We start from the raw sequence: 26,215 nt of genomic DNA on the forward strand, positions 1-26,215 counted from the left end.
TCTGGAACGAGCTGCCAGAGGCAGTAGTAGAGGCGGGTACAATGTTGTCTTTTAAAAAGCATTTGGACAGTTACATGGGTAAGATGGGTATAGACGGATATGGGCCAAGTGCAGGCAATTGGGACTAGCTTAGTGGTATAAACTGGGCGACATGGACATGTTGGGCCGAAGGGCCTGTTTCCATGTTGTAACTTCTATGATTCTATGATTCTAACAAGGACGGGGAGAAGGAGCAGGAAGGGGAGAAGGAGCAGGAAGGGGACAAGGAGCAGGAGGGGGTGAAGGAGCAGGAGGTGTACAAGGAGCAGGAGGGGGAGGAGGAGGATGAGGAGGAGAAGGAGCAGCAGCTGGAGATTGAGCAGAAATTGAGAAGGAGCAGGAGGAGAAGAAGGAGCATGCGGAGAAGAAGGAGCAAAAGGTGGAGGAGAAGAAGGGGCAGGAGGTGGAGAAGGAGCAGGAGGTGGACAAGGAGCAGGAGGTGGACAAGGAGCAGGAGGAGGAGATGAAGGTGGAGGAGGAGAAGGAGGTGGAGAAGGAGCAGGAGGAGGAGAACGAACAAGAGGTGGAAAAGAAGCAATAGGTGGAGAAGGAGCAGCATGCGCAAAAGGACAAGGAGGGGGAGTAGGAGAAGGAGTTGGAGAAGAAGCAGGAAGAGGAGCAGCAGCAGAAGGAGAAGAAGGAGCAGGAGGTGGAGAAGGAGAAGGACGTGGAGAAGGAGCAGGAGGAGGAGAAGGAGCAGTAGGAGGATAAGGAGCAGGAGTGGAGAAGGCGCAAGATGAGAAGCAGCAGGAGGTGGAGAAGGAGCAGGAGGTGGAGAAGGAGCAGGAGAAGGAAAAGGAGCAGGAGGTTGAGAACGAGCAGGAGGTGCAGACGGAGCAGGAGGAGGAGAAGGAGCAGGAGGGAGACAAGGTGCAGGAGGAAGACAAGGAGCAGGAGGGGGAAAAGGAGCAGGAGGAGCAGAAGGAGCAGCAGGTGGAGAAGGAGCAGGAGGTGGAGAAGGAGCAGGAGGCGTGAAGGAGCAGGTGGGCGAGAAGAAGCTGGAAGGTGAGAAGGGGCAGGAGGGCGAGAAGGAGCAGGAGGTCGAGAAGGAGCAGGAGGTGGAGAAGGAGCAGGAGGGCAGGAAGTAGCAGGAGATGGAGAAGGAGCAGGAGGTGGAGAAGGAGCAGGAGGGAGACAAGGAGCAGGAGGAAGACAAGGAGCAGGAGGTGGAAAAGGACCATGAGGAGGAGAATGAGCAGAAGAAGGAGCAGGAGGTGGAGAAGGAGGAGGAGAAGGAGACGAAGCAGGAGTGGAGAAGGAGCAGCTGGTGGAGTAGGAGCAGCAGGTGGAGAAGGAGCAGGAGGGCGAGAAGGAGCAGGTGGTCGAGAAGGAGCAGGAAGGCGAGAAGGGGCAGGAGGGCGAGAAGGAGCAGGAGGTGGAGAAGGAGCAGGTGGTGGACATGGAGCAGGAGGTGGAGAAGGAGCAGGAGGTGGACACGGAGCAGGAGGAGGAGTAGGAGGTGGAGGAGGAGAAGGAGGTGGAGAAGGAGCAGGAGGAGGAGAACGAACAGGAGATGGAGTAGAAGCACTCGGTGGAGACAGAGCAGGTTGCGCAGAAGGACCAGGAGGGGGAGTAGGAGAAGGAGTTGGAGAAGAAGCAGGTCGAGCAGCAGCAGCAGGAGGAGAAGAAGGAGCAGGAGTTGGAGAAGGAGCAGGAGGTGGACAAGGAGCAGGAGGTGGACAAGGAGCAGGAGGTGGACAAGGAGCAGGAGGTGGACAAGGAGAAGGAGTTGGAGAAGAAGCAGGAGGAGCAGGGGCAGGAGGAGAAGAAGGGGTAGGAGGTGGAGAAAGAGCAGGAGGTGGAGAAGGAGCAGGAGGTGGAAAAGGAGCAGGAGGTGGACAAGGAGCAGGAGGATGAGAAGGAGGTGGAGGAGGAGAAGGAGGTGGAGAAGTAGAAGGAGGAGGAGAACGAACAGGAGGTGGAGAAGAAGCAATAGGTGGAGAAGGAGGAGGATGCGCAGGAGGACCAGGAGGGGGAGCAGGGTAAGGAGTTGGAGAAGATGCAGGAAGAGGAGCAGCAGCAGGAGGAGGAGAAGGAGCAGGAGGTGGAAAAAGAGCAGGAGTGGAGAAGGAGCAGGAGCTGGAGAAGGAGCAGGTGGAGGAGCAGGAGGAGGAGTAGCAGCAGGAGGAGGAGATGGAGCAGGAGGTGGAGAAGGCGCAAGATGAGGAGAAGGAGCAGGAGGTGGAGAAGGAGCAGGAGGTGGAGAAGAAGCTGGAGGTGAAGTAGGAGCAAGGGGTGGAGAATGAGCAGGAGGTGGAGAAGGAGCAGGAGGGAGACAAGGAGGGGGAGGTGGATAAGGAGCAGGAGGAGGAGAAGGAGGAGATGAAGGAGCAGAAGGTGGTGAATGAAAAGAAGTGGAGAAGGAGCAGCAGGTGGAGAAGGAGCAGGAGGTGGAGAAGGAGCAGGAGGGCGAGAAGGAGCACGAGGTGGACAAGAAGCAGGAGGTGGACAAGGAGCAGGAGGTGGAGAAGGAGAAGGCGGTGGACATGGAGCAGAAGGAGGGGAATGAGGTGGAGGAGGAGAAGGAGGTGGAGAAGGAACAGGAAAGGGAGAAGGAGAATGAGTTGGAGAAGAAGCAGGAGGAGGAGCATGAGCAGGAGGAGAGGAAAGAGCAGGACGTGGAGATGGAGCAGGAGGGAGAAAAGGAGCAGGAGGAAGACAAAGAGTAGGAGGTGGAGAAGAAGCAGCAGGTGGACAAGGAGCATGAGGTGGACAAGGAGCAGGAGATGGACAAGGAGCAGGAGGTGGACAAGGAGCAGGAGATGGACAAGGAGCAGGAGGTGGACGAGGAGCAGGAGGAGGAGACGGAGGTTGATGAGAAGGAGGGGGAAAGAGCAGGAGCTGGAGAAGGAGCAGGAGATGGAGAATGAGCAGGAGGTGGAGTAGGAGCAGGAGGGAGAAAATGAACAGGAGGAAGACAAGGAGCATGAGGTGCAGAAGTAGCAGGAGGAGGAGAAGGAGGAGAAGAAGGAGCAGGAGGTGATGAATGAGCTGGAGTGGAGAAGGAGCAGGAGGTGGAGAATGAGCAGGAGGGCGGGAAGGAGCAGGAGGGCGAGAAGGAGCAGAGGTGGACAAGGAGCAGGAGGTTGACAAGGAGCAGGAGGTCGACAAGGAGCAGGAGCTGGAGATGGCCCAGTTATTGAGAAGGAGCAGGAGGAGAAGATGGAGCAGGCGGAGAAGAAGGAGCAGGCGGTGGTGAATGAACAGGAGTGGAGAAGGAGCAGCAGGTGGAGAAGGAGCAGGAGGTGGAGAAGGAGCAGGAGGGCGAGAAGGAGCAGGAGGGCTAGATGGAGCAGGTGGTGGACAATGAACAGGAGATGGACAAGGAGCAGGGGGTGGACAAGAATCAGGAGGAGGAGAAGGAGGTGGTGGAGGAGAAGGAGGTGGACAAGGAGCAGGAGGAGCAGAAGGAACAGGGGGTGGAGAAGAAGCAACAGGTGGAGATGGAGCAGGAGGCGGAGAAGGACCAGGAGAGGGACTCGGGGAAGGAGTTGGAGAAGAAGCAGGAGGAGCAGGGGCAGGAGGAGAAGAAGGAACAGGAGGTAGAGACGGAGCAGGAGGTGGAGAAGGAGCAGGAGGAGGAGAAGGAGCAGGAGGAGGAGAAGGAGCAGGAGGAGGAGAAGGAGCAGGAGTGGAGAAGGAGCAGGAGAAGAAGAAGGAGCAGGAGGAGGAGTAGGAGCAGGAGGGAGAAGAGGAGCAGGAGGAATACAAGGAGCAGGAGGTGCAGAAGGAGCAGGAGGAGGAGAAGGAGGAGAAGAAGGAGCAGGAGTGGAGAAGGAGCAGCAGGTGGAGAAAGAGCAGCAGGTGGAGATGGAGAAGGAGGGCGACAAGGAGCAGGAGGGCGAAAAGAAGCAGGAGGGCGAGAAGGAGCAGGAGGGCGAGAAGGAGCAGGAGGACGAGAAGGAACAGGAGGGCGAGAAGGAGCACTAAGTGGAAAAGGAGCAGGAGGTGGACAAGGAGCAGGAGGAGGAGAAGGAGTTTGAGGAGGAGAAGGAGGTGGAGAAGGATCAAGAGGAGGAGACGGAACAGGAGGTGGAGAAGAAGCAATAGGTGGAGAAGGAGCAGGAGGTGGAGAAGGACCAGGAGGGGGAGTAGGAGAAGGAGGAGAAGGAGCAGGAGGAGGAGAAGGAGCAGGAGTGGAGAATTAATAGGAGAAGAAGAACGAGCAGCAGGAGGAGTAGGAGCAGGAGGAGAAGGAGCAGGAGGAGGAGAAGGTGGAGAAGAAAGAGGAGGAGGTGGTGAATGAGCAGGAGTGGAGAAGGAGGAGCAGTTGAAGAAGGAGCAGGAGGTGGAGAAGGAGCAGTAGTGGAAAAGGAGCAGGAGGTGGAGAAGGAGCAGAAGGGCGTGAAGGAGCAGGAGGTGCACAAAGAGCAGGGAGATGGACAAGGAGCAGGAGGTGAAAAAGGAGCAGGATTTGGACAAGGAGCAGGAGGTGGACAAGGAGCAGGAGTGGAGAATTAATAGGAGAAGAAGAACGAGCAGCAGGAGGAGTAGGAGCAGGAGGAGAAGGAGCAGGATGGGGAGAAGGTGCAAGATGAGGAGAAGGAGCAGGAGGTGGATTGGAGCAGGAGGTGGAGAAGGAGCAGGAGGTAGAGAAGGTGCAAGAGGTGGAGAAGGAGCAAGAGGAGGAGAAGGAGCAGGAGGGAGAAAAGGAGCAGGAGGGAAACAAGGAGCGTTAGGTGGAGAAGGACCAGGAGCAGGAGAAGGAGGAGAAGAAGCAGCAGGAGGTGTTAAATGAGCAGGAGTGGAGATGGAGCAGGAGGTGGAGAAGTAGCAGGAGGGGGAAAAGGAGCAGGAGGAAGAAAAGTAGCAGGTGGTGTAGAAGGAGCAGGAGGAGGAGAAGGAGCAGGAGGGAGAAAAGGAGCAGGAGGAAGACAAGGAACAGGAGGTGGAGAAGGACCAGGAGGAGGAGAAGGAGGAGAAGAAGCAGCAGGAGGTGGTGAATGAGCAGGAGTGGAGATGGAGCAGGAGGTGGAGAAGGAGCAGGAGGTCAGGAGGAGCAGGAGGGCGAGAAGGAGCAGCAGGTGGACAAGGAGCAGGAGGTGGTGAATGAGCAGGAGTGGAGAAGAGCAGCAGGTGGAGAAGGAGCAGTAGGTGGAGAAGGAGCAGCAGGGCGAGATGGAGCAGGAGGGCAAGAAGGAGCAGGAGGGCGAGAAGGAGCTGGAGGTGGACAAGGAGCAGGGAGTGAACAAGGAGCAGGAGGTGGACAAGGAGCAGGAGGTGGACAAGGAGCGGGAGGTGGAGAAGGAGCAGTAGGAGGAGAAGGAGAAGAAGGAGCAGGAGGTGGTGAATGAGCAGAAGTGGAGAAGGAGCAGCAGGTGGAGAAGGAGCAGAAGGTGGAGAACGAGCAGGAGGGCGAGAAGGAGCAGGAGGGCGAGAAGGAGCATGAGGGCTAGATGGAGCCGGTGGTGAACAATGAGCAGGAGGTGGACAAGGAGCAGGAGTTGGACAAGAATCAGTAGTTGGACACGGAGCAGGAGGTGGACAAGGAGCAGGAGGTGTACAAGGAGCAGGAGCTGGACAAGGAGCAGGAGGAGGAGAAGGTACAGGAGATGGAGAAGGACGTGGAGGAGGAGAAGGAGGTGGACAAGGAGCAGGAGGAGGAGAAGGAACAGGAGGTGGAGAAGAAGCAACAGGTGGAGATGGAGCAGGAGGCTGAGAAGTACCAGGAGAGGGAGTAGGGGAAGGAGTTGGAGAAGAAGCAGGATGAGTAGGGGCAGCAGGTGGAGAAGGAGCAGGAGGAGGAGAAGCAGCAGGAGGAGGAGAAGGAGCAGGAGGAGGAGAAGGAGCAGGAGTGGAGGAGGAGCAGGAGAAGATGAAGGAGCAGAAGGAGGAGTAGGAGCAGGAGGAGGAGAAGGAGCAGGAGTTGGAGAAGGCGCAAGATGAGGAGAAGGAGCAGGAGGTGGAGAAGGAGCAGGAGGTGGAGAAGGAGCAGGAGAAGTTGAAGGAGCAGCAGGGGGAGAAAGAGCAGGAGGGGGAGAATGAGCAGGAGGGGAGAAGGAGCAGGCCGTGGACAAGGTGCAGGAGGGGGTGGAGCAGGACGAGGAGGAGAAGGAGCAGGAGCTGGAGGTGGAGCAGGAATTGAGAAGGAGGAGGAGGAGAAGAAGCAGCAGGTGGAGAGGAAGGAGCAGGAGATGGTGAATGAGCAGGAGTGGAGAAGGAGCAGCAGGTGGAGAATGAGCAGGATGTGGAGAAGGAGCAATCGGTGGAGATGGAGCAGGAGGCTGAGAAGTACCAGGAGAGGGAGGAGGAGAAGGAGTTGGAGAAGAAGCAGGAGGAGCAGGGGCAGGAGGAGATGAAGGAGCAGGAGGTGGAGAAGAAGCAGGAGGTTGAGAAGGAGCAGCAGGAGGAGAAGGAGCAGGAGGAGGAGAAGGAGCAGGAGGAGGAGAAGGAGCAGGAGTGGAGAAGGAGCAGGAGAAGAAGAAGGAGCAGGAGGAGGAGTAGGAGCAGGAAGAGGAGAAGGAGCAGGCGGTTGACAAGGAGCAGGAGGGGGAGGAGGAGGACGAGGAGGAGAAGGAGCAGGCGGAGAAGAAGGAGCGGGAGAAGGAGAAGGAGCAGGAGAAGGAGACGGAGCAGGAGGTGGAGAAGGAGAAGGAGGCGGAGAAGGAGCAGGAGGTGGAGAAGGAGCAAGCGGTGGTGAAGGAGCAGGAGGTGGAGAAGGAGCAGGAGGAGGAGAAGGAGCAGGAGGTGGAGAAGGAGCAGGAGGAGGAGAAGGAGAAGGAGAAGGAGAAGGATACGGAGCAAGAGGTGGAGAAGGAGCAGGAGGCGGAGAAGGAGCAGGAAGTGGAGAAGAAGCAACAGGTGGAGATGGAGCAGGAGGCTGAGCAGGACCAGGAGAGGGAGTCGGGGAAGGAGCTGGAGAAGAAGCAGGAGGAGCAGGGGCAGGAGGAGAAGAAGGAGCAGGAGGTAGAGAAGCAGCAGGAGGTGGAGAAGCAACTGGAGGAGGAGAAGGAGCAGGAGGAGGAGAAGGAGCAGGAGTGGAGAAGGAGCAGGAGAAGAAGAAGGAGCAGGAGGAGGAGTAGGAGCAGGAGGGAGAAGAGGAGCAGGAGGAATACAAGGAGCAGGAGGTGCAGAAGGAGCAGGAGGAGGAGAAGGAGCAGCAGGTGGAGAAGGAGCAGGAGGGAGACAAGGAGCGGGAGGTGGATAAGGAGCAGGAGGAGGAGAAGGAGGAGAAGAAGCAGCAGGAGGTGGTGAATGAGCAGGGGTGGAGAAGGAGCAGCAGGTGGAGATGGACCAGGAGGTGGAGATGGAGAAGGAGGGCGAAAAGGAGCAGGAGGGCGAGAAGAAGCAGGAGGACGAGAAGGAACAGGAGGGCGAGAAGGAGCAACAGGTGGACAAGGAGCAGGAGGTGGACAAGGAGCAGGAGGTGGACAAGGAGCAGGAGGTGGACAAGGAGCAGGAGGTGGACAAGGAGCAGGAGGAGGAGAAGGACCAGGAGGGTGAGTAGGAGAAGGAGTTGGAGAAGAAGCTGGAGGAGGAGCAGGAGCAGGACGAGAAGAAGGAGCAGGAGGTGGAGAAGGAGCAGGAGGTGGAGACGGAGCAGGAGGAGGAGAAGGAGCAGGAGGAAGAGAAGGAGCAGGAGTGGAGAAGGAGCAGGAGAAGAAGAAGGAGCAGCAGGAGGAGTAGGAGCAGGAGGAGGAGAATGAGCAGGAGGAGGAGAAGGCGAAAGATGAGGAGAAGGAGCAGGAGGTGGAGAAGGAGCATGAGGTGCAGAAGTAGCAGGAGGTGGAGAAGGAGCAGGGGGGAGACAATGAGAGTGAGGTGGATAAGGAGCCGGACGAGGAGAAGGAGGAGAAGAAGTTGGATGAGGTGGTCAATGAGCAGGAGTGGAGAAGGAGCAGCAGGTGGAGCAGTAGCAGGATGTGGAGAAGGAGCAGGAGTGGAAAAGGAGCAGGATGTGGAGAAGGAGCAGGAGGGCAGGAAGGAGCAGGAGGGCGAGGAGGAGCAGGAGATGGACAAGGAGCAAGAGATGGACATGGAGCAGGAGGTGGACAAGGAGCAGGAGGTGGACAAGGAGCAGGAGGTTGACAAGGAGACTCCAGGATGGTATGTTGCCTCCCTGGTGCAAGGGTCAAGGATGTCTCGGAGCGGCTGCAGGACATTCTGGAGGGGGAGGGTGAACAGCCAGTTGTCGTGGTGCATATAGGCACCAACGATATAGGTAAAAAACAGGATGAGGTCCTACAAGCTGAATTTAGGTAGTTAGGAGTTAAACTAAAGAGTAGGACCTCAAAGGTAGTAATCTCAGGATTGCTACCAGTGCCACGGGTGAGTCAGAGGAGGAATGACAGGATAGCTAAGATGAATACGTGGCTTGAGAGATGGTGCAAGAGGGAGGGATTCAAATTCTTGGGCCATTGGAACCGGTTCTGGGGGAGGTGGGACCAGTACAAATTGGACGGTCTGCATCTGGGCAGGACTGGAACCAATGTCCAAGGGGGAGTGTTTGCCAGTGCTGTTGGGGAGGGTTTAAACTATTGTGGCAGAGGGATGGGAACCGATGCAGGAAGTCAGTGGGAAATAAAGTGGTGACAGAAACAAAAGGCAGTAAGGGAGAGTGTGCAGAACATGACCGGACAGATGGTCTGAGAAAGCAGGGCAAAGACCAAGGGAAGTCTGGATTAAACTGCATTTATTTCAATGCAAGAAGTCTGATGGGCAAGGCAGATGAACTCAGGGCATGGATGGGTGCATGGGACTGGGATGTTATAGCTATTACTGAAACATGGCTAAGGGAGGGGCAGGACTGGCAGCTCAATGTTCCAGGGTACAGATGCTATAGGAAAGATAGAGCAGGAGGTAAGAGAGGAGGGGGAGTTGCGTTCTTGATTAGGGAGAACATCACGGCAGTAGTGAGAGGGGATATATCAGAGGGTTCGCCCACTGAGTCTATATGGGTAGAACTGAAAAATAAGAAGGGAGAGATCACTTTGATAGGATTGTACTACAGACCCCCAAATAGTCAACGGGAAATTGAGTAGCAAATATGTAAGGAGATTACAGACAGCTGCAAGAAAAATAGGGTGGTAATAGTAGGGGACTTTAACTTTCCCGACATTGACTGGGACAGCCATAGCATTAGTGGCTTGGATGGAGAGAAATTTGTTGAGTGTATTCAGGAGAAATTTCTCATTCAGTATGTGGATGGCCCGACTAGAGAGGGGGCAAAACTTGACCTCCTCTTGGGAAATAAGGAAGGGCAGGTGACAGAAGTGAGGGATCACTTTGGGACCAGTGATCATAATTCCATTAGTTTTAAGATAGCTATGGAGAAGAATAGGTCTGGCCCAAAAGTTAAAATTCTAAATTGGGGAAAGGCCAATTTTGATGGTATTAGACAGGAACTTTCAGAAGTTGATTGGGAGAGTCTGTTGGCAGGCAAAGGGACGTCTGGTAAGTGGGAGGCTTTCAAAAGTGTGTAAACCAGGGTTCAGGGTAAGCACATTCCTTATAAAGTGAAGAGCAAGGCTGGTAGAAGTAGGGAACCTTGGATGACTCGGGAGATTGAGGCACTAGTCAAAAAGATGAAGGAGGCATATGACATGCATAGGCAGCTGGGATCAAGTGGATCCCTTGAAGAGTATAGAGATTGCCGGAGTAGAGTTAAGAGAGAAATCAGGAGGGCAAAAAGGGGATATGAGATTGCTTTGGCAGATCAGGCAAAGGTGAATCCAAAGAGCTTCTACAAATACATAAAGGGCAAAAGGGTAACTAGGGAGAGAGTAGGGCCTCTTAAGGATCAACAAGGTCATCTATGTGCGGAACCACAAGAGATGGGTGAGATCCTGAATGAATATTTCACATCGGTATTTACGGTTGAGAAAGGCATGGATGTTAGAGAACTTGGGGAAATTAATTGTGATGTCTTGAGGAGTGTTCATATTACAGAGAGGGAGGTGCTGGAAGTCTTAACGCGCATCAAGGTAGATAAATCTCCGGGACCTGATGAAATGTATCCCAGGACGTTATGGGAGGTTAGGGAGGAAATTGCGGGTCCCCTAGCAGAGATATTTGAATCATCCACCGCTACAGGTGAGGTGCCTGAAGATTGGAGGGTAGCAAATGTTGTGCCTTTGTTTAAGAAGGGCGGCAGGGAAAAGCCTGGGAACTACAGACCAGTGAGCCTGACATCTGTAGTGGGTAAGTTGTTAGAGGGTATTCTGAGGGACAGGATCTACAGGCATTTGGAGAGGCAGGGACGAATTAGGAACAGTCAGCATGGTTTTGTGAGAGGAAAATCATGTCTCACGAATTTGATTGAGTTTTTTGAAGGGGTAACCAAGAAGATAGATGAGGGCTGTGCAGTAGACGTGGTCTACATGGACTTCAGCAAAGCATTTGACAAGGTACCGCATGGTAGGTTGTTACATAAGGTTAAATCTCATGGGATCCAAGGTGAGGTAGCCAATTGGATACAAAATTGGCTTGACGACAGAAGACAGAGGGTGGTTGTAGAGGGTTGTTTTTCAAACTGGATGCCTGTGTCCAGCGGTGTGCCTCAGGGATCGGTGCTGGGCCCGCTGTTATTTGTTATTTATATTAATGATTTGGATGAGAATTTAGGAGGCATGGTTAGTAAGTTTGCAGATGACACCAAGATTTGTGGCATTGTGGACAGTGAAGAAGGTTATCTGGGATTGCAACGGGATCTTGATCAATTGGGCCAGTGGGCCGATGAATGGCAGATGGAGTTTAATTTAGATAAATGTGAGGTGATGCATTTTGGTAGATCGAATCGGGCCAGGACCTACTCCGTTAATGGTAGGGCGTTGGGGAGAGTAATAGAAAAAAGAGATCTGGAAGTACAGATTCATAGCTCCTTGAAAGTGGAGTCACAGGTGGATAGGGTGGTGAAGAAAGCATTCGGCATGCTTGGTTTCATTGGTCAGAACATTGAATGCAGGAGTTGGGATGTCTTGTTGAAGTTGTACAGGGCATTGGTGAGGCCACACTTGGAGTACTGTGTACAGTTCTGGTCACCCTATTATAGAAAGGATATTATTAAACTAGAAAGAGTGCAGAAAAGATTTACTAGGATGCTACCGGGACTTGATGGTTTGACTTACAGGGAGAGGTTAGACAGACTGGGACTTTTTTCCCTGGAGAGTAGGAGGTTAAGGGGTGATCTTATAGAAGTCTATAAAATAATGAGGGGCATAGATAAGGTCGATAGTCAAAATCTTTTCCCAAAGGTAGGGGAGTCAATAACGAGGGGGCACAGATTTAAGGTGAGAGGGGAGAGATACAAAAGGGTCCAGAGGGGCAATTTTTTCACTCAAAGGGTGGTGAGTGTCTGGAACGAGCTGCCAGAGGCAGTAGTAGAGGCGGGTACAATGTTGTCTTTTAAAAAGCATTTGGACAGTTACATGGGTAAGATGGGTATAGACGGATATGGGCCAAGTGCAGGCAATTGGGACTAGCTTAGTGGTATAAACTGGGCGACATGGACATGTTGGGCCGAAGGGCCTGTTTCCATGTTGTAACTTCTATGATTCTATGATTCTAACAAGGACGGGGAGAAGGAGCAGGAAGGGGAGAAGGAGCAGGAAGGGGACAAGGAGCAGGAGGGGGTGAAGGAGCAGGAGGTGTACAAGGAGCAGGAGGGGGAGGAGGAGGATGAGGAGGAGAAGGAGCAGCAGCTGGAGATTGAGCAGAAATTGAGAAGGAGCAGGAGGAGAAGAAGGAGCATGCGGAGAAGAAGGAGCAAAAGGTGGAGGAGAAGAAGGGGCAGGAGGTGGAGAAGGAGCAGGAGGTGGACAAGGAGCAGGAGGTGGACAAGGAGCAGGAGGAGGAGATGAAGGTGGAGAAGGAGAAGGAGGTGGAGAAGGAGCAGGAGGAGGAGAACGAACAGGAGGTGGAAAAGAAGAAATAGGTGGAGAAGGAGCAGCATGCGCAAAAGGACAAGGAGGGGGAGTAGGAGAAGGAGTTGGAGAAGAAGCAGGAAGAGGAGCAGCAGCAGAAGGAGAAGAAGGAGCAGGAGGTGGAGAAGGAGAAGGACGTGGAGAAGGAGCAGGAGGAGGAGAAGGAGCAGTAGGAGGATAAGGAGCAGGAGTGGAGAAGGCGCAAGATGAGAAGCAGCAGGAGGTGGAGAAGGAGCAGGAGGTGGAGAAGGAGCAGGAGAAGGAGAAGGAGCAGGAGGTTGAGAACGAGCAGGAGGTGGAGACGGAGCAGGAGGAGGAGAAGGAGCAGGAGGGAGACAAGGTGCAGGAGGAAGACAAGGAGCAGGAGGGGGAAAAGGAGCAGGAGGAGCAGAAGGAGCAGCAGGTGGAGAAGGAGCAGCAGGTGGAGAAGGAGCAGGAGGGCGTGAAGGAGCAGGTGGGCGAGAAGAAGCAGGAAGGTGAGAAGGGGCAGGAGGGCGAGAAGGAGCAGGAGGTCGAGAAGGAGCAGGAGGTGGAGAAGGAGCAGGAGGGCAGGAAGTAGCAGGAGATGGAGAAGGAGCAGGAGGTGGAGAAGGAGCAGGAGGGAGACAAGGAGCAGGAGGAAGACAAGGAGCAGGAGGTGGAAAAGGACCATGAGGAGGAGAATGAGCAGAAGAAGGAGCAGGAGGTGGAGAAGGAGCAGGAGAAGGAGACGAAGCAGGAGTGGAGAAGGAGCAGCTGGTGGAGTAGGAGCAGCAGGTGGAGAAGGAGCAGGAGGGCGAGAATGAGCAGGTGGTCGAGAAGGAGCAGGAAGGCGAGAAGGGGCAGGAGGGCGAGAAGGAGCAGGAGGTGGAGAAGGAGCAGGTGGTGGACATGGAGCAGGAGGTGGAGAAGGAGCAGGAGGTGGACACGGAGCAGGAGGAGGAGTAGGAGGTGGAGGAGGAGAAGGAGGTGGAGAAGGAGCAGGAGGAGGAGAACGAACAGGAGGTGGAGTAGAAGCACTCGGTGGAGACAGAGCAGGTTGCGCAGAAGGACCAGGAGGGGGAGTAGGAGAAGGAGTTGGAGAAGAAGCAGGTAGAGCAGCAGCAGCAGGAGGAGAAGAAGGAGCAGGAGTTGGAGAAGGAGCAGGAGGTGGACAAGGAGCAGGAGGTGGACAAGGAGCACGAGGTGGACAAGGAGCAGGAGAAGAAGAAGAAGCAGGAGGAGGAGTAGAAGCAGGAGGAGGAGAAGGAGCAGGAGGTGGAGAAGGCGCAAGATGATAGTGGAGTCACAGTTGGATAGGGTGGTGAAGAAGGCATTCGGCATGCTTGGTTTCATTGGTCAGAACATTGAATGCAGGACTTGGGATGTCTTGTTGAAATTTTACAGGGCATTGGTGAGGCCACACTTGGAGTACTGTGTACAGTTCGGGTCACCCTATTATGGAAAGGATATTATTTAACTGGAAAGAGTGCAAAAAAGATTTACTAGCATGCTACCGGGACTTGATGGTTTGACTTATAGGGAGATATTAGACAGAGTGGGACTTTTTTCCCTGGAGAGTAGGAGGTTAAGGGGTGATCTTATAGAAGTCTACAAAATAATGAGGGGCATAGATAAGGTCGATAGTCAAAATCTTTTCCCAAAGGTAGGGAGTCCATAACGAGGGGACATAGATTTAAGTTGAGAGGGGAGAGATACAAAAGCGTCCAGAGGGGCAATTTTTCACTCAAAGGGTGGTGAGTGTCTGGAACGAGCTGCCAGAGGCAGTAGTAGAGGCGGGTACTATTTTGTCTTTTAAAAAGCATTTGGACAGTTACATGGGTAAGATGGGGATAGAGGGATATGGGCCAAGTGCAGGAATTTGGGACTGGCGTAGTGGTATCAACTGGCAACATGGACATGTTAGGCCGAAGGGCCTGTTTTTTATGTTTTAACTTCTGTGATTCTATGATTCTATGAGAAGCAGCAGGAGGTGGAGAAGGAGCAGGAGTTGGAGAAGGAGCAGGAGAAGGAGAAGGAGCAGGAGGTTGAGAACGAGTAGGAGGTGGAGACTGAGCAGGAGGAGGAGAAGGAGCAGGAGGGCAACAAGGAGCAGGAGGAAGTCAAGGAGCAGGAGGTGGAAAAGGAGCAGGAGGAGGAGAAGGATGAGAAGAAGGAGCAGGAGGCGGTGAATGAGCAGGAGTGGAGAAGGAGCAGGAGGTGGAGAAGGAGAAGGAGGGCAGGAAGTAGCAGGAGTTGGAGAAGGAGCAGGAGGTGGAGAAGGAGCAGGAGGGAGACAAGGAGCAGGAGGAAGACAAGGAGCAGGAGGTGGAAAAGGACCATGAGGAGGAGAAGGAGGAGAAGAAGGGGCAGGAGTTGGACAAGGAGCAGGAGGTGGACAAGGAGCAGGAGGTGGACAAGGAGCAGGAGGTGGACAAGGAGCAGGAGGAGGAGAAGGAGGTGGAGGAGGAGAAGGAGGTGGAGAAGGAGCAGAATGAGGAGAACGAACAGGAGGTGGAGAAGAAGCAATAGGTGGAGAAGGAGCAGGAGACGGAGAAGGACCAGGAGGGGGAGTAGGAGAGTGAGTTGGAGAAGAAGCAGGAGGAGGGGCAGGAGCAGGAGGAGAAGAAGGATCAGGAGGTGGAGATGGAGCAGGAGAAGGAGACGAAGCAGTAGTGGAGAAGGAGCAGCAGGTGGAGAAGGAGCAGCAGGTGGAGAAGGAGCAGGAGGGCGAGAAGGAGCACGTGGGCGAGAAGAAGCAGGAGGGCGAGAAGGAGCCTTTGGTGGACAAGGAGCAGGAGGTGGACAAGGAGCAGCAGGTGGACAAAGAGCAGGAGATGCAGAAGGAAGTGGAGAAAGAGCAGCAGGAGGAGAAGGACCAGGAGGGGGAGCAGGAGAATGAGTTGGAGAAGAAGCATCAGGAGGAGAAGGAGCAGCAGGAGGAGAAGGAGCAGGAGGTGGAAATGGAGCAGGAGTGGAGAATGAGTAGGAGGTGGAGAAGTAGAAGGTGCAGGAGCAGGAGGAGGAGTAGGAGCAGGAGGTGGACAAGGAGCAGGATGTGGAGATGAAGCAGGAGGAGGAGAAGGAGCAGGAGGACGAGAAGGAGCAGGAGGAGGATAAGGAGCAGGAGTGGAGAAGGAGCAGGAGAAGAAGAAGGAGCAGGAGATTGAGAACGAGCAGGAGGTGGAGACGGAGCAGGAGGAGGAGAAGGAGCAGGAGGGAGACAAGGAGCAGAAGGAAGACAAGGAGCAGGAGGTGGAAAAGTAGCAGGAGGAGGAGAAGGAGGAGAAGAAGGAGCAGGAGGTGGTCAATGAGCAGGAGTGGAGAAGGAGCAGGAGGTGGAGAAGGAGCAGGAGGGCAGGAAGTAGCCGGAGTTGGAGAAGGAGCAGGAGGTGGAGAAGGAGCAGGAGGGAGACAAGGAGCAGGAGGAAGACAAGGAGCAGGAGGTGGAAAAGGACCATGAGGAGGAGAAGGAGGAGAAGAAGGGGCAGGGTTCGAACAAGGAGCAGGAGGTGGACAGGGAGCAGGAGGTGGACAAGGAGCTGGAGGTGGGCAAGGAGCAGAAGGAGGCGAATGAGGTGGAGGAGGACAAGAAGGCAGAGACGGAGCATGAGGCAGAAAAGGAGCAGAAGGAAGACAAGGTGCAGGAGGTGCAGAAGGAGCAGGAGGACTACAAGGAGGAGAAGAAGGAGCAGGAGTTGGTGAATGAGCAGGAGTGGAGAAGGAGCTGGAGGTGGAGAAGGAGCAGGAGGGCAGGAAGGAGCAGGAGGGCGAGAAGGAGCAGGAGGTGGACAAGGGGCAGGAGGTTGACCAGGAGCTGGAGATGGCCCAGGAATTGAGAAGGAGCAGGAGGAGAAGATGGAGCAGGCGGAGAAGAAGGAGCAGGAGAAGGAGAAGGAGAAGGAGCAGGAGGTGGAGAAGGATCAGGAGGGAGACAAGGAGCGGGGGGTGGAGGAGGAGCAGGAGGAGGAGAAGGAGGAGAAGAAGCAGCAGGAGGTGGTGAATGAGCAGGAGTGGAGAAGGAGCAGCAGGTGGAGAAGGAACATTAGGTGGAGAAGGAGCAAGAGGGCGAGAAGGAGCAGGAGTGCGAGAAGAAGCAGGTGGGCGAGAAGGAGCAGGAGGGCTAGATGGAGCAGGAGGTGGACAATGAGCAGGAGGTGGACAAGGAGCAGGAGGTGGACACGGAGCACGAGTTGGACAAGGAGCAGGAGGTGTGCAAGGAGCAGGAGGTGGTCAAGAAGCGGCAGGTGGACAGGGAGCAGGAGGAGGAGAAGTAGGTGGAGGAGGAGGAGACCGTGGAGATGGAGCAGGGGGAGGAGAAGGTACCGGAGGTGGAGAAGAAGCATTAGTTGGAAATGGAGCACGACGCGTAGAAGGACCAGGAGGAGGAGTAGGAGAAGGAGTTGGAGAAGATGCAGGAGGAGGAGCAGGAGCAGCAGGAGAAGAAGGAGCAGGAGGTGGAGAAGGAGCAGGAGGTGGAGAAGGAGCAGGAGGAGGAGAAGGAGCAGGAGGTGGAGAAGGAGCAGGAGGAGGAGAAGGAGCAGGAGGAGGAGAAGGAGCAGGAGGTGGAGAAGGAGCAGGAGGAGGAGAAGGAGCATGAGGTGGAGAAGGAGCAGGAGGTGGAGAAGGAGCAGGAGGAGGAGAAGGAGCAGGAGGAGGAGAAGGAGCAGGAGTGGAGAACTTGAAAGAGAAGAAGAAGGAACAGGAGGAGGAGTAGGAGCAGGAGGAGGAGAAGGAGCAGGAGGTGGAGAAGGCGCAAGATGAGAAGAAGGAGCAGGAGGTGGAGATGTAGCAGGAGCAGGAGAAGGAGCAGAAGGGGGAGAAAGAGCTGGATGGGGAGAATGAGCTGAGGGGGAGAAGGAGCAGGCGGTGGACAAGGAGCAGGAGGGGGTGGAGGAGGACGAGGAGGAGAAGGAGCAGGAGCTGGAGATGGAGCAGGAATTGAGAAGGAGGAGGAGGACAAGAAGGAGCAGGTGAAAAAATGGAGCAGGAGGTGGTGAATGAGCAGGAGTGGAGAAGGAGCAGCAGGAGTGGAAGGAGCATGAGGTGGAGAAAGAGCAGCAGGGCGAGAAAAAGCAGGAGGGCAAGAAGGACCAGGATGTCGAGAAGGAGCAGGAGGAGGAGAAGGAGGTGGATGAGGAGAAGGAGGTGCTGAAAGAGCCGGAGGGGGACAAGGAGCAGGAGGTGGAGAAGGAGCAGGAGGGGGAGTAAGTACAGAAGAAGGAGAAGCAGCAGGAGAAGGAGAAGGAGCAGGAGGTGGAGAAGGATCAGAAGGGAAAGATGGAGCGGAAGGTGGAGGAGGAGCAGGAGGAGAAGGAGGAGAAGAAGGAGCAGGAGGTGGTGAATGAGCAGGAGTGGAGAAGGAGCAGGAGGGCGAGAAGCAGAAGGAGGAAGACAAGGAGCAGGAGGTGGAGAAGGAGCAGGAGGTGGAGAAGGAGCAGGAGGGCGAGAAGCAGAAGGAGGAAGACAAGGAGCAGGAGGTGGAAAAGGACCATGAAGAGGAGAAGGAGGAGAAGAAGGGGCAGGAGTTGGACAAGGAGCAGGAGGTGGACAGGGAGCAGGATGTGGACAAGGTGCAGGAGGTGGACAAGGAGCAGGAGGAGGAGAAGGAGGTGGAGGAGGAGAAGGATGTGGAGAAGGAGCAGGAGACGGAGAAGGACCAGGAGGGGGAGTGGGAGAATGAGTTGGAGAAGAAGCAGGAGGAGGGGCAGGAGCAGGAGGAGAAGAAGGAGCAGGAGGTGGAGGAGGAGCAGCAGTTGGAGAAGGAGCAGCAGGTGCTGAAGGAGCAGGAGGGCGAGAAGGAGCAGGTTGGCGAGAAGGAGCAGGAGGGCGAGAAGGAGAAGGAGGGAGAGAAGGAGAAGGAGAACGAGAAGGAGCAGGAGGGCGAGAAAGAGCAGGAGGTGGACAAGAAGCATGAGGTGGACAAGGAGCAGGAGGTGGACAAGGAGCAGGATGTGGGCAAGGAGCAGAAGGAGGAGAATGAGGTGGAGGAGGACAAGGAGGTGGAGAAGGAGCAGGAGGCAGAAAAGGAGCAGGAGGAAGACAAGGTGCAGGAGGTGCAGAAGGAGCAGGAGGACTAGAAGCAGGAGAAGATGGAGCAGGAGGTGGTGAATGAGCAGGAGTGGAGAAGGAGCAGGAGGTGGAGAAGGAACAGGAGGGCAGGAAGAAGCAGGAGGGCGAGAAGGAGCAGGAGGTGGACAAGGAGAAGGAGGTTGACAAGGAGCAGGAGGTGGACAATTAGCAGGAGCTGGAATGGCCCAGGAATTGAGAAGGAGCAGGAGGAGAAGATGGAGCAGGCGGAGAAGAAGGAGCAGGAGAAGGAGAAGGAGAAGGAGAAGGAGCAGGAGGTAGAGAAGGATCAGGAGGGAGACAAGGAGCGGGAGGTGGAGGAGGAGCAGGAGGAGGAGAAGGAGGAGAAGAAGCAGCAGGAGGTGGTGAATGAGCAGGAGTGGAGAAGGAGCAGCAGGTGGAGAAGGAACATGAGGTGGAGAAGGAGCAAGAGGGCGAGAAGGAGCAGGAGTGCGAGAAGAAGGAAGTGGGTGAGAAGGAGCAGGAGGGCTAGATGGAGCGGAGGTGGATAATGAGCAGGAGGTGGACAAGGAGCAGGAGGTGGACACGGAGCACGAGGTGCACAAGGAGCAGGAGGTGTACAAGGAGCAGGAGGTGGACAAGGAGCGGCAGGTGGACAAAAGCAGGAGGAGGAGAAGTGGGTGGAGGAGGAGGAGACGGTGGAGATGGAGCTGGGGGAGCAGAAGGAGCAGGAGGTGGATCAGGCGCAAGATGAGTAGCAGCAGGAGGTGGAGCAGGAGCAGGAGGTGGAGAAGGAACAGGAGAAGTAGAACGAGCAGGAGGTGGAGACGGAGCAGGAGGAGGAGAAGGAGCAGGAGGGAGACAAGGAGCAGAAGGAAGACAAGGAGCAGGAGGTGGAAAAGTAACAGGAGGAGGAGAAGGAGGAGAAGAAGGAGCAGGAGGTGGTGAATGAGCAGGAGTGGAGAAGGAGCAGGAGGTGGAGAAGGAGCAGGAGGGCAGGAAGTTGCCGGAGTTGGAGAAGGAGCAGCAGGTGGAGAAGGAGCAGGAGGTGGAAAAGGACCATGAGGAGGAGAAGGAGGAGAAGAAGAGGCAGGAGTTGGACTAGGAGCAGGAGGTGGACCGGGAGCAGGAGGTGGACAAGGAGCAGGAGGTGGACAAGAAGCAGGAGGAGGAGAAGGAGGTGGAGGAGGAGAAGGATGTGGAGAAGGAGCAGGAGACGGAGAAGGACCAGGAGGGGGAGTGGGAGAATGAGTTGGAGAAGAAGCAGGAGGAGAAGAAGGAGCAGGAGGTGGAGAAGGAGCAGGAGAAGGAGACGAAGCAGGAGTGGAGAAGGAGCAGCAGTTGGAGAAGGAGCAGCAGGTGCAGAAGGAGCAGGAGGGCGAGAAGGAGCAGGTGGGCGAGAAGGAGCGGGAGGGCGAGGAGGAGCAGGAGGCCGAGAAGGAGAAGGAGAACGAGAAGGAGCAGGAGGGCGAGAAAGAGCAGGAGGTGGACAAGAAGCATGAGGTGGACAAGGAGCAGGAGGTGGACAAGGAGCAGGAGGTGGGCAAGGAGCAGAAGGAGGAGAATGAGGTGGAGGAGAACAAGGAGGCGGAGACGGAGCAGGAGGCAGAAAACGATCAGGAGGAAGACAAGGTGCAGGAGGTGCAGAAGGAGAAGGAGGACTAGAAGGAGGAGAAGGAGCAGGAGCTGGTGAATCAGCAGGAGTGGAGAAGGAGCAGGGGGTGAAGAAAAAGCAGGAGGGCAGGAAGGAGCATGAGGGCGAGAAGGAGCAGCAGGTGGACAAGGAGCAGGAGGTTGACAAGGAGCAGGAGGTGGACAATTAGCAGGAGCTGGGGATGGCCCAGCAATTGAGAAGGAGCAGGAGGAGAAGATGGAGCATGCGGAGAAGAAGGAGCAGGAGAAGGAGAAGGAGAAGGAGAAGGAGGAGGAGCAGGAGGTGGAGAAGGATCAGGAGAGAGACAAGGAGCGGGAGGTGGAGGAGGAGCAGGAGGAGGAGAAGGAGGAGAAGAAGCAGCAGCAGGTGGTGAATGAACAGGAGTGGAGAAGGAGCAGCAGGTGGAGAAGGAACATGAGGTGGAGAAGGAGCAATAGGGCGAGAAGGAGCAGGAGTGCGAGAAGAAGCAGGTGGTCGAGAAGGAGCAGGAGGGCTAGATGGAGCAGGAGGTGGACAATGAGCAGGAGTTGGACAAGGAGCAGGAGGTGGACACGGAGCACGAGGTGGACAAGGAGCGGGAGGTGGACAAGGAGCGGCAGGTGGACAGGGAGCAGGAGGAGGAGAAGTAGGTGGAGGAGGAGGAGACGGTGGAGATGGAGCAGGGGGAGGAGAAGGAACAGGAGGTGGAGAAGAAGCATTAGTTGGAGATGGAGCACGACGCGGAGAAGGACCAGGAGGAGGAGTAGGAGAAGGAGTTGGAGAAGATGCAGGAGGAGGAGCAGGAGCAGCAGGAGAAGAAGGAGCAGGACGTGGAGAAGGAGCAGGAGGTGGAGAAGGAGCAGGAGGAGGAGAAGAAGCAGGAGGTGGAGAAGGAGCAGGAGGAGGAGAAGGAGCAGGAGGAGGAGAAGGAGCAGGAGGAGGAGAAGGAGCAGGAGTGGAGAACCAGAAAGAGAAGAAGAAGGAGCAGGAGGAGGAGTAGGAGCAGGAGGAGGAGAAGGAGCAGGAAGTGGAGAAGGAGCAGGAGGGGGAGAAAGAGCTGGAGGGGGAGAAAGAGCAGGAGGGGGACAAGGAGCAGGCGGTGGACAAGGAGCACGAGGTGGTGGAGGAGGACGAGGAGGAGAAGGAGCAGGAGCTGGAGATGGAGTAGGAATTGAGAAGGAGGAGGAGGACAAGATGGAGCAGGTGAAGAAGATGGAGCAGGAGGTGGTGAATGAGCAGGAGTGGAGAAGGAGCAGCAGGTGTAGAAGGAGCATGAGGTGGAGAAAGAGCAGCAGGGCGAGAAAAAGCAGGAGGGCAAGAAGGACCAGGAGGTCGAGAAGGAGCAGGAGGAGGAGAAGGAGATGGATGAGGAGAAGGAGGGGGTGAAAGAGCAGGAGGGGGACAAGGAGCAGGAGGTGGAGAAGGAGCAGGAGGGGGAGTAGGAACAGGAGAAGGAGAAGCAGCAGGAGAAGGAGAAGGAGCAGCAGGTGGAGAAGGATCAGAAGGGAGACATGGAGCGGAAGGTGGAGGAGGAGCAGGAGGAGAAGGAGGAGAAGAAGGAGCAGGAGGTGGTGAATGAGCAGGAGTGGAGAAGGAGCAGCAGGTGGAGAAGGAGCAGGAGGTGGAGAAGGAGCAGGAGGGCGAGAAGCAGCAGGAGTGCGAGAAGAAGCAGGTGGGCGAGAAGGAGCAGGAGGACGAGAAGGAGCAGGAGGGCGAGATGGAGCAAGAGGAGGAGAAGGAGAAGGAGTGGAGAAGGAGCAGGAGAAGAAGAAGGAGCAGCAGGAGGAGTAGGAGCAGGAGGAGGAGAAGGGGCAGGAGCAGGAGAAGGCGCAAGATGAGGAGAAGGAGCAGGAGGTGGAGAAGGAGCATGAGGTGGAGAAGGAGCGGCAGGTGGACAGGGAGCAGGAGGAGGAGAAGTAGGTGGAGGAGGAGGAGACGGTGGAGATGGAGCAGGGGGAGGAGAAGGAACAGGAGGTGGAGAAGAAGCATTAGTTGGAGATGGAGCACGACGCGGAGAAGGACCAGGAGGAGGAGTAGGAGAAGGAGTTGGAGAAGATGCAGGAGGAGGAGCAGGAGCAGCAGGAGAAGAAGGAGCAGGACGTGGAGAAGGAGCAGGAGGTGGAGAAGGAGCAGGAGGAGGAGAAGAAGCAGGAGGTGGAGAAGGAGCAGGAGGAGGAGAAGGAGCAGGAGGAGGAGAAGGAGCAGGAGGAGGAGAAGGAGCAGGAGTGGAGAACCAGAAAGAGAAGAAGAAGGAGCAGGAGGAGGAGTAGGAGCAGGAGGAGGAGAAGGAGCAGGAGGTGGAGAAGGAGCAGGAGTGGGAGAAAGAGCTGGAGGGGGAGAAAGAGCAGGAGGGGGACAAGGAGCAGGCGGTGGACAAGGAGCACGAGGTGGTGGAGGAGGACGAGGAGGAGAAGGAGCAGGAGCTGGAGATGGAGTAGGAATTGAGAAGGAGGAGGAGGACAAGATGGAGCAGGTGAAGAAGATGGAGCAGGAGGTGGTGAATGAGAAGGAGTGGAGAAGGAGCAGCAGGTGTAGAAGGAGCATGAGGTGGAGAAAGAGCAGCAGGGCGAGAAAAAGCAGGAGGGCAAGAAGGACCAGGAGGTCGAGAAGGAGCAGGAGGAGGAGAAGGAGGTGGATGAGGAGAAGGAGGGGGTGAAAGAGCAGGAGGGGGACAAGGAGCAGGAGGTGGAGAAGGAGCAGGAGGGGGAGTAGGAACAGGAGAAGGAGAAGCAGCAGGAGAAGGAGAAGGAGCAGGAGGTGGAGAAGGATCAGAAGGGAGACATGGAGCGGAAGGTGGAGGAGGAGCAGGAGGAGAAGGAGGAGAAGAAGGAGCAGGAGGTGGTGAATGAGCAGGAGTGGAGAAGGAGCAGCAGGTGGAGAAGGAGCAGGAGGTGGAGAAGGAGAAGGAGCAGGAGGGCGAGAAGCAGCAGGAGCGCGAGAAGAAGCAGGTGGGCGAGAAGGAGCAGGAGGACGAGAAGGAGCAGGAGGGCGAGATGGAGCAAGAGGAGGAGAAGGAGAAGGAGTGGAGAAGGAGCAGGAGAAGAAGAAGGAGCAGCAGGAGGAGTAGGAGCAGGAGGAGGAGAAGGGGCAGGAGGAGGAGAAGGCGCAAGATGAGGAGAAGGAGCAGGAGGTGGAGAAGGAGAAGGAGCATGAGGTGGAGAAGGAGCAAGAGGTGGAGTAGGAGCAGGAGGTGGAGAAGGAGCAGGAGGGAGACAAGGAGCATGAGGTGGATGAGGATCAGGAGGAGGAGAAGGAGAAGAAGAAGGAGCAGCAGGAGGAGAAGGAGCAGGAGGAGGAGAAGCAGCAGTAGGTGGAGAAGGCGCAAGATGAGGAGAAGGAGCCGGAGGTGGAGAAGGAGCAGGAGGTGGACATGGAGCAGTAGGAGGAGAAGGAGGTGGAGGAGGAGGAGGAGTTGGAGATCAAGCAGTAGGAGGAGCAGGAGGAGAAGAATGAGCAGGAGGTGTAGAAGGAGCAGGAGGTGGAGGCGGAGCTGGAGGAGGAGAAGTAGCAGGAGGTGGAGAAGGCGCAAGATGAGGAGAAGGAGCAGGAGGTGGAGAAGGAGCAGGAGGTAGAGTAGTAGCAGGAGAAGGAGAAAGAGCAGGAGGTGGAGAAGGAGCAGGAGCAGGAGAAGGAGCAGGAGGTGGAGAAGGAGCAGGAGGAGGAGAAGGAGCAGGACGTGGAGAAGGAGCAGGAGGAGGAGAAGGAGAAATAGGTGGAGAAGGAGCAGGAGTAGGAGAAGGAGCAGGAGGAGGAGAAGGAGCAGGAGGTGGAGAAGGCGCAAGATGAGGAGAAGGAGCAGGAGGTGGAGAAGGAACAGGAGGTGGAGATGGAGCAGGAGCAGGAGAAGGAGCAGGAGGGAGAGAAAGAGCTGGAGGGGGAGAATGAGCAGGAGGGGAAAAGGAGCAGGCGGTGGACAAGGAGCACGAGGGGGTGGAGGAGGACGAGGAGGTGAAGGAGCAGGAGCTGGAGATGGAGCAGGAATTGAGAAGGAGGAGGAGGACAAGATGGAGCAGGTGAAGAAGATGGAGCAGGAGGTGGTGAATGAGCAGGAGTGGAGAAGGAGCAGCAGGTGTAGCAGGAGCATGAGGTGGAGAAAGAGCAGCAGGGCGAGAAAAAGCAGGAGGGCAAGAAGGACCAGGAGGTCGAGAAGGAGCAGGAGGAGGAGAAGGGGGTGGATGAGGAGAAGGAGGGGGTGAAAGAGCAGGAGGGGGACAAGGAGCAGGAGGTGGAGAAGGAGCAGGAGGGGGAGTAGGAACAGGAGAAGGAGAAGCAGCAGGAGAAGGAGAAGGAGCAGGAGGTGGAGAAGGATCAGAAGGGAGACATGGAGCGGAAGGTGGAGGAGGAGCAGGAGGAGAAGGAGGAGAAGAAGGAGCAGGAGGTGGTGAATGAGCAGGAGTGGAGAAGGAGCAGCAGGTGGAGAAGGAGCAGGAGGTGGAGAAGGAGCAGGAGGGCGAGAAGCAGCAGGAGTGCGAGAAGAAGCAGGTGGGCGAGAAGGAGTAGGAGGACGAGAAGGAGCAGGAGGGCGAGATGGAGCAAGAGGAGGAGAAGGAGAAGGAGTGGAGAAGGAGCAGGAGAAGAAGAAGGAGCAGCAGGAGGAGTAGGAGCAGGAGGAGGAGAAGGGGCAGGAGGAGGAGAAGGCGCAAGATGAGGAGAAGGAGCAGGAGGTGGAGAAGGAGAATGAGGTGGAGAAGGAGGAAGAGGTGGAGTAGGAGCAGGAGGTGGAGAAGGAGCAGGAGGGAGACAAGGAGCATGAGGTGGATGAGGATCAGGAGGAGGAGAAGGAGAAGAAGAAGGAGCAGCAGGAGGAGAAGGAGCAGGAGGAGGAGAAGCAGCAGTAGGTGGAGAAGGCGCAAGATGAGGAGAAGGAGCAGGAAGTGGAGAAGGAGCAGGAGGTGGAGAAGGAGCAGTAGGAGGAGAAGGAGGTGGAGGACGAGGAGGAGTTGGAGATCAAGCAGTAGGAGGAGCAGGAGGAGAAGAAGGAGCAGGAGTTGGAAAAGGAGCAGGAGGTGGAGACGGATCAGGAGGAGGAGAAGTAGCAGGAGGTGGAGAAGGCGCAAGATGAGGAGAAGGAGCAGGAGGTGGAGAAGGAGCAGGAGGTGGAGTAGCAGCAGGAGATGGAGAAGGAGCAGGAGGTGGAGAAGGAGCAGGAGGAGGAGAAGGAGCAGGAGCTGGAGTAGCAGCAGGAGAAGGAGAAGGACCAGGAGGTGGAGAAGGAGCAGGGGAGCGAGAAGGAGCAGGAGGGCGAGAAGGAGCAGCAAGACGAGAAGGATCAGGAGGGCGATAAGGAGCAGGAGGTGGACAATGAGCAGGAGGTGGACAAGAATCAGGACGTGGACACGGAGGAGGAGGAGGACAAGGAGCAGGAGGTGGGCAAGGAGCAGAAGGTGGACAAGGAGCAGGAGGTGGAGAAGGAGGTGGAGGAAGAGAAGGAGGTGGAGAAGGACCAGGAGGAGGAGAATGAACAGGAGAAGGAGGAGAAGCAATAGGTGGAGAAGGAGCAGGAGGCGGAGAAGGTCCAGGAGGAGGAGCAGGAGAAGGAGTTGGAGAAGATGCAGGAGGAGGAGCAGGTGCAATAAGGGAAGAAGGGGCAGGAGGTGGAGAATGAGCAGGAGGTTGAGAAGGAGCAGGAGGTGGACAAGGAGCAGGAGGTGGAGAAGAAGCAGGAGGTGGACAAGGAGCAGGTGGAGGAGAAGGAGGTGGAGGAGGAGAAGGAGGTGGAGAAGGAGCAGGAGGAGGAGAAGGAACAGGCGAAGGAGAAGAAGCCAAATGTGGAAAAGGAGCAGGAGGCGGAGAAGGACCAGGAGGAGGAGCTGGAGAAGGAGTTGGAGAAGAAGCAGGAGGAGGAGCAGGAGCAGGAGTTGGACAAGGAGCAGGAGTTGGAAAAGGAGCAGGAGGTGGAGAACGAACAGGAGGTGGAGAAGAAGCAATAGGTGGAGAAGGAGCAGGATGCGCAGAAGGACCAGGAGGTGGAGTAGGAGAAGTAGTTGGAGAAGGAGCAGGATGTGGAGATGGAGCAGGAGGAGAAGAAGGAGCAGGAGGACGAGAAGGAGCAGGAGGAGGAAAAAGATCAGGAGTGGAGAAGGAGCAGGAGAAGAAGAAGAAGAAGAAGAAGCCGGAAGAGGAGTAGAAGCAGGAGGAGGAGAAGGAGCAGGAGGGCAGGAAGTAGCAGGAGTTGGAAAAGGAGCAGGATGTGGAGAAGGAGCAGGAGGGAGACAAGGAGCAGGAGGTAGACAAGGAGCAGTAGGTGGAAAAGGACCATGAGGAGGAGAAGGAGGAGAAGAAGGGGCAGGAGTTGGACAAGGAGCAGGAGGAGGAGAAGGAGCAGGAGGACGAGAAGGAGCAGGAGGAGGATAAGGAGCAGGAGTGGAGAAGGAGCAGGAGAAGAAGAAGAAGAAGAAGCCGGAGGAGGAGTAGAAGCAGGAGGAGGAGAAGGAGCAGGAGGGCAGGAAGTAGCAGGAGTTGGAGAAGGAGCAGGAGGTGGAGAAGGAGCAGGAGGGAGACAAGGAGCAGGAGGTAGACAAGGAGCAGTAGGTGGAAAAGGACCATGAGGAGGAGAAGGAGGAGAAGAAGGGGCAGGAGTTGGACAAGGAGCAGGAGGTGGACAGGGAGCAGGAGGTGGACAAGGAGCAGGAGACGGAGAAGACGAGGAGGGGGAGTACGAGAATGAGTTGGAGAAGAAGCAGGAGGAGGGGCA

The sequence above is a fragment of the Heptranchias perlo genome, chromosome 36 (genome assembly GCF_035084215.1).
Source record: "Heptranchias perlo isolate sHepPer1 chromosome 36, sHepPer1.hap1, whole genome shotgun sequence".
NCBI classification, from domain to species: Eukaryota; Metazoa; Chordata; class Chondrichthyes; order Hexanchiformes; family Hexanchidae; genus Heptranchias; species Heptranchias perlo.